General features: G+C 26.0%; 1 protein-coding gene across 3 annotated transcripts in view; it reads left to right on the top strand.

The window, feature by feature from the left end:
* Nucleotides 1–210: 210 nt before the first annotated feature.
* The window catches only part of LOC133645848 (muscarinic acetylcholine receptor M2-like), a 21,738-nt gene continuing 9,805 nt past the window's right edge, over nucleotides 211–12,143 (top strand). Inside the window, exon 1 of one of the 3 annotated variants that reach the window (XM_062040756.1) lies at nucleotides 211–307. The gene's annotated coding sequence lies outside the window, so the exon portion shown is untranslated. The other 2 variants (XM_062040757.1, XM_062040758.1) reach the window with 2 other exon arrangements.

Here is a 12,143-nt window from a genome sequence, read left to right as displayed (position 1 = left end):
AAATCTTGACTTTGGAGCAATGTTCACGGACTCTAGTATTTGGCTCTCTATTAGATGCAATGTTATTGGGACCATGATTTATGACCTCACTTGTTCACACCTCCTCATATGGAAGGTACTTTTCCTTGTTGGTGTCTCAAGAAGGGTAGAAGTACAAGAACACACACACACACACACACACACACACACACACACACACACACCGTCAGAGGAGGAGCAACAACATCAACATCCAGTGACTTTGTGTCCAGAAGGCGGACATGGAGCAAATAAAGACGACTCGTCCGCCTCATTCCGTGCACTCCAGGTAAGATTGCGCAATAAAAGTCAGGCAGGTAAGAGCACTTTTTTGGTTTTTTTGCAACAGAATGACAAATTTGCTGTGACGTCATGGCATGGACGACCTATTCGAAAATTTAAACTAATTTAACAAGTGAAGTATTATAGTGACTGCATTTTATCTGTGCACTTTTTTCCCTTGCAAGGCTTTTTGGGGTCAAATGTTGTTGTTTTTTTGCAACCCTTTGGTTTCTCTCCGTGCAGCACGGACTCTTTGAAGCGCCCGTGTGAGGCCTGCCACTCAGGCACATGTGACATGTCCCACTTCTCAGAGCAGGAACGCCCAATACAAGTCGTTAGTTGTCCCTTCCAAAGACCCAACCCCGCCTAAAAACAAAGCGAGAAATAATCCAATGAGGGCGGAGAGAGAGAGGACTAGTACCGTATTCTCCGGTTTATAATGTAAGCCGCACCCACTGAATTTTAGAAGGGAATACATGTTTATTCCATATATAAGCCGCACCAGACTATAAGCCGCAGGTATATACGCTGTGAAATGAGTTATTCACACAGAATGTAACACGGCTGCCAGTAATATTAAATAACAATACTTGATTAATATTAATATTATTTAATAATAATACAATTATGTATAATTGTTTGGTCGTCAAATGTTAAGGTGGTATTATTAAATAAGTGTATAATTGTTTGGTTGTCAAATGTTAAGGTGGTATTATTAAATTAGTGTATAATTGTTTGGTTGTCAAAAGTTAAGGTGGTATTATTAAATAAGTGTATAATTGTCAAATGTTAAGGTGGTATTATTAAATAAGTGTATAATTGTCAAATGTTAAGGTGGTATTATTAAATAAGTGTATAATTGTCAAATGTTAAGGTGGTATTATTAAATAAGTGTATAATTGTCAAATGTTAAGGTGGTATTATTAAATAAGTGTATAATTGTCAAATGTTAAGGTGGTATTATTAAATAAGTGTATAATTGTCAAATGTTAAGGTGGTATTATTAAATAAGTGTATAATTGTTTGGTTGTCAAATGTTAAGGTGGTATTATTAAATAAGTGTATAATTGTCAAATGTTAAGGTGGTATTATTAAATAGGTGTATAAATGTTTGGTTGTCAAATGTTAAGGTGGTATTATTAAGGCAGTGTATCTTGTCAAGTGTAAAGGTGGTATTATTAAATTAGTGTATAATTGTTTTCTTGTCAAATGTTAAAGTGGTATTATTAAATAAGTGTATAATGTTTGGTTGTTAAATGTTAAGGTGGTATTATTAAATAAGTGTATATTGTTTGGTTGTCAAATGTTAAGGTGGTATTATTAATTAAGTGTATCTTGTCAAATGTTAAGGTGGTATTATTAAACAAGTGTATAAGTGTTTGGTTGTCAAATGTTAAGGTGGTATTATTAATTTAGTGTATCTTGTCAAATGTTAAGGTGGTATTATTAAATAGGTGTATAATTGTTTTGTTGTCAAATGTTAAGGCGGTATTAAATAGTGTATAATGTTTGGTTGTCAAATGTTAAGGTGGTATTATTAATTCAGTGTATCTTGTCAAATGTTAAGGTGGTATTGTTAAATAGTGTGAAATTGTTTTGTTGTCAAATGTTAAGGTGGTATTATTAAATAAGTGTATAATTGTTTTGTTGTCAAATGTTAAGGTGGTATTATTAAATAAGTGTATAATTGTTTTGTTGTCAAATGTTAAGGTGGTATTATTAAATAAGTGTATAATTGTTTTGTTGTCAAATGTTAAGGTGGTATTATTAAATAAGTGTTTAAGTGTTTGGTTGTCAAATGTTAAGGTGGTATTATTAATTCAGTGTATCTTGTCAAATGTTAAGGTGGTATTGTTAAATCGTGTGAAATTGTTTTGTTGTCAAATGTTAAGGTGGTATTATTAAATAAGTGTATAATTGTTTTGTTGTCAAATGTTAAGGTGGTATTATTAAATAAGTGTATAATTGTTTTGTTGTCAAATGTTAAGGAGGTATTATTAAATAAGTGTTTAAGTGTTTGGTTGTCAAATGTTAAGGTGGTATTATTAATTCAGTGTATCTTGTCAAATGTTAAGGTGGAATTGTTAAATCGTGTATAATTGTTTTGTTGTCAAATGTTAAGGTGGTATTATTAAATAAGTGTATAATTGTTTTGTTGTCAAATGTTAAGGTGGTATTATTAATTCAGTGTATCTTGTCAAATGTTAAGGTGGTATTGTTAAATAGTGTGAAATTGTTTTGTTGTCAAATGTTAAGGTGGTATTATTAAATAAGTGTATAATTGTTTTGTTGTCAAATGTTAAGGTGGTATTATTAAATAAGTGTATAATTGTTTTGTTGTCAAATGTTAAGGTGGTATTATTAAATAAGTGTATAATTGTTTTGTTGTCAAATGTTAAGGTGGTATTATTGAATAAGTGTTTAAGTGTTTGGTTGTCAAATGTTAAGGTGGTATTATTAATTCAGTGTATCTTGTCAAATGTTAAGGTGGAATTGTTAAATTGTGTATAATTGTTTTGTTGTCAAATGTTAAGGTGGTATTATTAAATAAGTGTATAATTGTTTTGTTGTCAAATGTTAAGGTGGTATTATTAAATAAGTGTATAATGTTTGGTTGTCAAATGTTAAGGTGGTATTATTAAATAAGTGTAGCTTGTCAAATGTTAAGGTGGTATTGTTAAATAGTGTATAATTGTTTTGTTGTCAAATGTTAAGGTGGTATTATTAAATAAGTGTATAATTGTTTTGTTGTCAAATGTTAAGGTGGTATTATTAATTCAGTGTATCTTGTCAAATGTTAAGGTGGTATTGTTAAATAGTGTGAAATTGTTTTGTTGTCAAATGTTAAGGTGGTATTATTAAATAAGTGTATAATTGTTTTGTTGTCAAATGTTAAGGTGGTATTATTAATTCAGTGTATCTTGTCAAATGTTAAGGTGGTATTGTTATATAGTGTATACAGAGGGTTAGTCTTAAACTGGATAAGAAGTTATCTAACGAACAGGAAACAATACGTGAAGCTAGGCGAACACACGTCTACAACGCTAAATATATCCTGTGGTGTACCTCAGGGATCAATACTAGGACCTAAATTATTCAATCTCTATATAAATGACATTTGTAAAGTTACAAAAGATTTAAAGTTAGTATTATTTGCGGATGATACAACAGCGTTTTGTTCAGGAGAGAACACACAGGAGATAATACAAATAATAACAGAAGAAATTAACAAATTAAAAAGATGGTTTGACAAAAACAGACTATCGTTGAATCTTAGTAAAACTAAAATAATGCTATTTGGCAACAGTAGAAGAGAAAGTCAAACACAAATACAAATAGACGGAATAGAAATTGAAAGAGTAAATGAAACCAAATTTCTAGGTATAATGATTGATGATAAATTGAACTGGAAATCTCACGTAAAAAATATACAACATAAAGTTGCAAGAAACACGTCAATAATGAATAAAGCAAAACATGTTCTAGACCACAAGTCCCTTCATATTCTCTACTGCTCACTAGTGTTACATATCTGAGCTACTGTGTAGAAATATGGGGAAATAATTACAAAAGTACACTTCATTCATTAACGGTGTTACAAAAAAGATCAATTAGAATAATACATAATGTTGGATATAGAGAACATACAAACCCTTTATTTATTTAATCAAAAATACTGAAATTCCACGACATAGTGAATTTGCAAACAGCTCAAATTATGCACAAAGCAAACTATAACCTGCTACCCAAGAATATACAACAATTCTTCTCAAAAAAAGAGGAGAAATATAATCTTAGAAAAAAACGTAATTTAAAACATTTGTACGCACGTACAACACTTAAGACCTTCAGTATATCAGTATGTGGAATTAAATGATGGAATGGATGAAGCAAAGCAATCAAACAATGTACTAATATGATACACTTCAAGAAACTCTTCAAACTTAAAGTGTTTACAAAGTACAAAGAAGAACCATGACAAACATTTTCAATTTATTTCATCCATTCATTCATTCATTCTTAAAGTAATCTTACTTATCTCATCATATGAAATATGACTTACTTCACCAATTGTTATTATTAAATTCTTACTATTATTTATTTATTTATTTTTATTGTGATTACTTATGGAGTTTATTGTGAAAAAATTGTGAACAGGAAGTGAACAAAAAGTTTTGCAACTTTTATGTAAAGAAAAGGGGGTAGGATTAAATAAGCTCTGCTTCTTCCTACTCCTTTTCGAACGTGTTGAAAAGAGAAATGCATGTTCGAAATAAACTCAAACTCAACTCAACTCAACTCAAATTTTAGAAGAAATAAATGTGTTTACATGTATTAGCCGCACCGGATATATCTATAGATATTCTTTGGATTTTATTTTAAAACTACTAACATTTGGTATCACATTTGAACACACACAGAAGTATCACAAATTGGTACGGGTATCGGCTCCCTGTTATCGTATTGATGGAAATGTGAAAGGTACCCATAGACATTCAGCGTTAGGGATGTCCGATAATGGATTTTTGCCGATATCCGATATTCCGATATTGTCCAACTCTTTAATTACCGATACCGATATCAACCGATACCGATACTGATATATACAGTTGTGGAATTAACACATTATTATGCCTAATTTGGACAACCAGGTATGGTGAAGATAAGGTCCTTTTTTTTTTTTAAATTAATAAAATAAAATAAGATAAATAAATTAAAAACATTTTCTTGAATAAAAAAGAAAGTACAACAATATAAAAACAGTTACATAGAAACTAGTAATGAATGAAAATGAGTAAAATTAACTGTTAAAGGTTAGTACTATTAGTGGAGCAGCAGCACGCACAATCATGTGTGCTTACGGACTGTATCCCTTGCAGACTGTATTGATATATATTGATATATAATGTAGGAAGCAGAATATTAATAACAACCCTTTTGTGTGAATGAGTGTAAATGGGGGAGGGAGGTTTTTTGGGTTGGTGCACTAATTGTAAGTGTATCTTGTGTTTTTTATGTTGATTTAATAAAAAAAACAAAAAACAAACAAAAAAAACGATACCGATAATAAAAAAAAACGATACTGATAATTTTCGATATTACATTTTAAAGCATTTATCGGCCGATAATATCGGCCGGCCGATACTATCAGACATCTCTATTCAGCGTGATAATCAACACGAGTTCTTTGTGTAGAGTCGTGAGGAACTATTTTACACGGTTATTAGGGTTGGCGTACCTGTAAAAAAAAAAAATAGGTGAATTGAGTCAATGGAGACCTTGGACTGGACTTTGGGTGAGGAGCAAAGTGATGGAGTCAGCCAGGTTCTAATGAAGTTTCACGGGAGAGCAGGAAGGGAACATCGCTCAGGTGGACTACGATGTTATCGCGTGGCCTAATGGAGTCACTTACATGCAATGACCCTGGAGGGTCTTTACATTGATTTCCTAATTAGAGTCCATTGCTTCATCACAACGTTATGTGTGGGCCTGGTTTTTCTACCCCCCCTTGCATTGTTCCTTGAGTCACGGTGTGACTTGCTACCATTTTTAAAGCTTCTATCCAACAATAAAAACAGAATGCAATGATTTGCAAATCCTTTTCAACCTATATTCAATTGAATAGACTGCAAAAAAGTAGTACCTAGTACCCGCACTCTTATACTACGAAGCCACGCTGTTGTAACACGTGGCTTTGGCATCGTCTCGCTGAAATAAGCAGGGGCGTCCATGAGAACGTTGCTTGAATGCTCCAAAAGCTGTATGTACCTTTCAGCATTAATGGTGCCTTCACAGATGTGTAAGTTACCCAAGCCTTGGGCACTAATACACCCCCATACCATCACACATGCTGGCTTTTACACTTTGCGCCTAGAACAGTCCGGATTGTTCTTTTCCCCTTTGGTCCGGAGGACACGACGTCCACAGTTTCCAAAAAATACATTTGAAATGTGGACTCGTCAGACCACAGAACACTTTCCCCCTTTGCATCAGTTCATTTTAGATGAGCTCGGGCCCAATAATGCCGGTGGCGTTTCTGGGTGTTGTTGATAAATGGCTGTTGTTTTGAATAGTAGAGTTTTAAATAATTTATTCAAGATTTAGTCGTAATAAAAAAGTTATTATTAGATTTTTTTAGCATACAACCAAAATTATACTGCATTTATTATTATTTGTTATACATCTAGGTAGAAAAGTTACATAAAACCTTTTTTTTTTTAATTGGTTTGGATGATGTGCTCCTCCACATGGAGAGGAGCCAGATGAGGTGGTTCGGGCACCTGGTCGGGCACGTCCGACCGGTAGGAGGCCACGGGGAAGACCCAGGACACGTTGGGAAGACTATGTCTCCCGGCTGGCCTGGGAACGCCTCGGGATCCCCCGGGAGGAGCTGGACGAAGTGGCTGGGGAGAGAGAAGTCTGGGCTTCCCTGCTTAGGCTGCTGCCCCCGCGGCCCGACTTCGGATAAGCGGAAGAAGATGGATGGATGGATTTTTTTAAATATATATTTAGTTTTCTTAAATGTATTTTGTAAAACTCGCATTTTTAAAGTGAAAAAATACTTCATGTAAAATTTTTCCACTAAGATAATTACTACTTTTCTAAATAGTTTTTCAAAAAGACATACTTTTGAATGAGATACATAAAAAAATAAAAATTAAATTAAATAAAAAATTATAATAAATGAGATACATAAGAGGTTTTTTTTCCAAATGAGCTAATATCTGAAAATATTAGCAAATTTATAAAACTAATTTTTTTATACATATTATTTCCTTTTCTTAAATGTATTATGTAAAACTAGCATTTTTAAAGGGAAAAAATACTTCATGTAAAATATTTCCACTAAGATAATTAATACTTTTCTTAATAGTTTTTCAAAAAGAAATACTTTTAAATGAGATACATAAAAAAATTAAAATTTAATTAAATAAAAAAGAATTAAAAAGTTACAAATGTATTATGTAAAACTAGTATTTTTAAAGTGAAAAAATACTTCATGTTAAATATTTATACTAAGATAATTAATACTTTTCTAAATAGTTTTTCAAAAACACATACTTTTAAATGATATACGTAATTTAAAAAAATAAAAAATAAAATAAAAAATTTAAAAAAATTAAAAAAATGAGATACACAAGAGTTTTTTTTCCAAATGAGCTAATATCTGCAAATATTAGCAAATATATAAAACTATTTTTTTATACATGTTATTTCCTTTTCTTAAATGTATTATGTAAAACTGGCATTTTTAAAGTGAAAAAATACTTCATGTAAAATATTTACACTAAGATAATTAATACTTTTTAAAATAATTTTTCAAAAAGACATACTTTTAAATGAGATACATAAAAAAATAAAAATTAAATCAAATTAAAAAAAAAAATTACAATAAATTAGATACATAAGAGTTTTTTTTTCCAAATGAGCTAATATCTGCAAATATTAGCAAATATATACAACTAATTTTTTTATACATATTATTTCCTTTTCTTAAATGTATTATGTAAAACTAGCATTTTTAAAGTGAAAAAATACTTCATGTAAAATATTTATACTAAGATAATTAATACTTTTCTAAATAGTTTTTCAAAAAGACATACTTTTAAATGAGATACATAATTTAAAAAAATAAAAAATAAAATAAAAAATAAAAATAATAAAAAAATGAGATACATAAGAGTTTTTTTTCCAAATGAGCTAATATTTGCAAATATTAGCAAATATATAAAATACATTTTTTATACATATTTCCTTTTCTTACATGTATTATGTAAAACTAACATTTTTAAAGTGAAAAAATACTTCATGTAAAATATTTATACTAAGATAATTAATACTTTTCTGAATAATTTTTCAAAAAGACATACTTTTAAATGAGATACATAAAAAAATAAAAATTAAATCAAATAAAAAATAAATAAAAAATTACAATAAATGAGATACATAAGAGTTTTTTTCCAAATGAGCTAATATCTGCAAATATTAGCAAATTTATCAAACTAATTTTTTTATACATGTTATTTCCTTTTCGTAAATGTATTATGTAAAACTAGCATTTTTAAAGGGAAAAAATACTTCATGTAAAATATTTATACTAAGATCATTAATACTTTTCTAAATAGTTTTTCAAAAAGACATACTTTTAAATGAGATACATAATTAAAAAAAATAAAAAATAAAATAAAAAATAAAAAAAATAAAAAAATGACATACATAAGAGTTTTTTTTCCAAATGAGCTAATATTTGCAAATATTAGCAAATATATAAAATACATTTTTTATACATATTTCCTTTTCTTAAATGTATTATGTAAAATTAACATTTTTAAAGTGAAAAAATACTTCATGTAAAATATTTATACTAAGATAATTAATACTTTTCTAAATAGTTTTTCAAAAAGACATACTTTTAAATAAGATACATAATTTAAAAAAAAAATAAATAAAAAAAAAAATAAAAAAATAAAAAAATGAGATACATACGAGTTTTTTTTCCAAATGAGCTAATATTTGCAAATATTAGCAAATATATAAAATACATTTTTATACATATTTCCTTTTCTTACATTTATTATGTAAAACTAACATTTTTAAAGTGAAAAAATACTTCATGTAAAATATTTATACTAAGATAATTAATACTTTTCTAAATAATTTTTCAAAAAGACATACTTTTAAATGAGATAAATAAAAATAAAAAATAAAATAAAAATACAAATAAAAAATTACAATAAATTAGATACATAAGAGTTTTTTTTCCAAATGAGCTAATATCTGCAAATATTAGCAAATATATAAAACTAATTTTTTTATACATATTATTTCCTTTTCTTAAATGTATTATGTAAAACTAGCATTTTTAAAGTGAAAAAATACTTCATGTAAAATATTTATACTAAGATAATTAATACTTTTCTAAATAGTTTTTCAAAAAGACATACTTTTAAATGAGATACATAATTTAAAAAAATAAAAAATAAAATAAAAAATAAAAATAATAAAAAAATGAGATACATAAGAGTTTTTTTTCCAAATGAGCTAATATTTGCAAATATTAGCAAATATATAAAATACATTTTTTATACATATTTCCTTTTCTTACATGTATTATGTAAAACTAACATTTTTAAAGTGAAAAAATACTTCATGTAAAATATTTATACTAAGATAATTAATACTTTTCTGAATAATTTTTCAAAAAGACATACTTTTAAATGAGATACATAAAAAAATAAAAATTAAATCAAATAAAAAATAAATAAAAAATTACAATAAATGAGATACATAAGAGTTTTTTTCCAAATGAGCTAATATCTGCAAATATTAGCAAATTTATCAAACTAATTTTTTTATACATGTTATTTCCTTTTCGTAAATGTATTATGTAAAACTAGCATTTTTAAAGGGAAAAAATACTTCATGTAAAATATTTATACTAAGATCATTAATACTTTTCTAAATAGTTTTTCAAAAAGACATACTTTTAAATGAGATACATAATTAAAAAAAATAAAAAATAAAATAAAAAATAAAAAAAATAAAAAAATGACATACATAAGAGTTTTTTTTCCAAATGAGCTAATATTTGCAAATATTAGCAAATATATAAAATACATTTTTTATACATATTTCCTTTTCTTAAATGTATTATGTAAAATTAACATTTTTAAAGTGAAAAAATACTTCATGTAAAATATTTATACTAAGATAATTAATACTTTTCTAAATAGTTTTTCAAAAAGACATACTTTTAAATAAGATACATAATTTAAAAAAAAAATAAATAAAAAAAAAAATAAAAAAATAAAAAAATGAGATACATACGAGTTTTTTTTCCAAATGAGCTAATATTTGCAAATATTAGCAAATATATAAAATACATTTTTATACATATTTCCTTTTCTTACATTTATTATGTAAAACTAACATTTTTAAAGTGAAAAAATACTTCATGTAAAATATTTATACTAAGATAATTAATACTTTTCTAAATAATTTTTCAAAAAGACATACTTTTAAATGAGATAAATAAAAATAAAAAATAAAATAAAAATACAAATAAAAAATTACAATAAATTAGATACATAAGAGTTTTTTTTCCAAATGAGCTAATATCTGCAAATATTAGCAAATATATAAAACTAATTTTTTTATACATATTATTTCCTTTTCTTAAATGTATTATGTAAAACTAGCATTTTTAAAGTGAAAAAATACTTCATGTAAAATATTTATACTAAGATAATTAATACTTTTCTAAATAGTTTTTCAAAAAGACATACTTTTAAATGAGATACATAATTTAAAAAAATAAAAAATAAAATAAAAAATAAAAAAAAATAAAAAAATTAGATACATAAGAGTTTTTTTTCCAAATGAGCTAATATTTGCAAATATTAGCAAATATATAAAATAAATTTTTTATACATATTTCCTTTTCTTACATGTATTATGTAAAACTAGCATTTTTAAAGGGAAAAAATACTTCATGTAAAATATTTATACTAAGATAATTAATACTTTTCTGAATAATTTTTCAAAAAGACATACTTTTAAATGAGATACATAAAAAAATAAAAATTAAATCAAATTAAAAAAAATAAAAAATTACAATAAATGAGATACATAAGAGTTTTTTTCCAAAATGAGCTAATATCTGCAAATATTAGCAAATATATCAAACAAATTTTTTTATACATGTTATTTCCTTTTCTTAAATGTATTATGTAAAACTAGCATTTTTAAAGGGAAAAAATACTTCATGTAAAATATTTATACCAAGATAATTAATACTTTTCTAGATAGTTTTTCAAAAAGACATACTTTTAAATGAGATACATAATTTAAAAAAATAAAAAATAAAATAAAAAATAAAAAAAATAAAAAAATGAGATACATACGAGTTTTTTTCCAAATGAGCTAATATTTGCAAATATTAGCAAATATATGAAATTAATTTTTTATACATATTTCCTTTTCTTACATGTATTATGTAAAACTAGCATTTTTAAAGTGAAAAAATACTTCATGTAAAATATTTATACTAAGATAATTAATACTTTTCTAAATAATTTTTCAAAAAGACATACTTTTAAATGAGATACATAAAAAAATAAAAAAAAATAAAAATTAAAAATAAAAAATTACAATAAATTAGATACATAAGAGTTTTTTTTCCAAATGAGCTAATATCTGCAAATATTAGCAAATATATAAAATTAATTTTTTTATACATATTATTTCCTTTTCCTAAATGTATTATGATAAAACTAGCATTTTTAAAGTGAAAAAATACTTCATGTAAAATATTTATACTAAGATAATTAATACTTTTCTAAATAATTTTTCAAAAAGACATACTTTTAAATGAGATACATGAAAAAATAAAATTAAATAAAATAAAAAATACATTTATAAGAGGTTTTTTTTCTCCAAATGAGCTAATATTTATTCCATAAAAAAAATAAAAAAAATAAAATAAAATAAAAAATAAATGAGAATCATAAGAGGTTTTTTTTCCAAATGAGCCGATATGTATTACATAAAACAATTTAAAAAAAAAAAATATATATATATATATATATATATATATATATATGAGAATCATAAGAGGTTTTTTTCCAAATGAGCTAATATTTGCAAAAAATAACAAAGTTTTCCAGTTGGAACGTTAAATATCTTGTCTTTGCAGTCTATTCAATTGAATATAGGTTGAAGAGGATTACACAATTCTGAATACATGCACGTTAGATCTTCTCAAAGGGCGTTTTGTACTTCCAGGGAATTTAAATAAACCCTGCACAGGTGTAGGTGCTCCTGTCCAACCTGTCAGCTCCTAT

Source organism: Entelurus aequoreus, linkage group LG03 (assembly GCF_033978785.1).
Source record: "Entelurus aequoreus isolate RoL-2023_Sb linkage group LG03, RoL_Eaeq_v1.1, whole genome shotgun sequence".
NCBI lineage: Eukaryota > Metazoa > Chordata > Actinopteri > Syngnathiformes > Syngnathidae > Entelurus > Entelurus aequoreus.
This window is presented reverse-complemented; position numbering and strand designations above follow the sequence as displayed.